This window comes from Geospiza fortis, unplaced genomic scaffold, assembly GCF_000277835.1.
Source record: "Geospiza fortis unplaced genomic scaffold, GeoFor_1.0 scaffold196, whole genome shotgun sequence".
Lineage (NCBI taxonomy): Eukaryota > Metazoa > Chordata > Aves > Passeriformes > Thraupidae > Geospiza > Geospiza fortis.
This window is the reverse complement of record NW_005054487.1, coordinates 1,103,096-1,104,028: the sequence shown is the minus strand read 5'-3', so window position 1 is coordinate 1,104,028 and position 933 is coordinate 1,103,096. Positions and strand designations below refer to the sequence as shown.

At 42.6% G+C, this 933-nt stretch overlaps 1 long non-coding RNA gene across 1 annotated transcript in view; it reads left to right on the top strand.

Moving 5' to 3' along the window:
• Positions 1 to 933, top strand: part of LOC115948721 — an 11,694-nt gene that overhangs the window by 781 nt on the left and 9,980 nt on the right. The gene's annotated exons all lie outside the window — the stretch shown is intronic.

Here is a 933-nt window from a genome sequence, read left to right as displayed (position 1 = left end):
TACAATATTCATTTTAATATTTGCAAAAAGCCAATCATAAAATATGCATTTTTCACAGTTTTGTTTACGAAATACCCACCAGCCAGAGGAAAGGGCCTTGAGGCAGGCACTGCAGGGAAACTCTGCTATATGAAAAAAAAAAAAATCTAGGAGGAGGTTTGGCACATCCCAAGGTGATTCAGCTGCTTTCACAACAGCAGTGTAAGTGATCTTAAAATTGTGTAATACAGAAATACCTGAAGTAACTCGGTGTTAGCACTGTCTTAAACCACAGAAATGTGTGGCAGTGGGGCATGAGGAGAACATAATGTGCAACCTTCTGAAGCTTCTCCTGGGAAAAATAAAGGGAGCAGAGAGTGGAGAGTTACTTGACTAATTGTGCAGTAACATTTCTCAGAATTTTGGTTCTTCAAAAGTGAAATACAAACGTGTCTGTCCTATCCTTGGAGAACAGGGACTTTGTGATATGAGCCTAATCTGTTGAAAATATTTGAGAAATACATACAACTCCTATTCAAAAACCCTGCAATTTTCCAAGTCATTCTTGTAATGTTTTTCCACTTCCTATACAGGAACTAATTCCTTCAAAGTAATTGCTTGAAGCAATGCTGGTATAACTTCTAATTCGACAACACTCATGTCATTCCAGGGCTGCAGAGTGTCAGCTGCCTCTCTGGCCTGGCTGAATCTCCTTTTTTTTTTTTTCTGGTTCTTCAGGTTCCCATTTTGTTGTGAATGCCAGGGCTCCCCGCCTGAGGTACCTGGGGCAGCGAGGGCACGATGACAGGCCTGGCTGCTTGGCAGGGCTGCACTTCAGCTTCGGGCTGGTTTGTGATATCAGAGCAGGAGGATGTTGTTGATGCCTGCTGTGCTCTGGTGATTCATGCTCAGCTCAGTCACTGATGTGGAACTCAATGAATCAACAAGGAAACT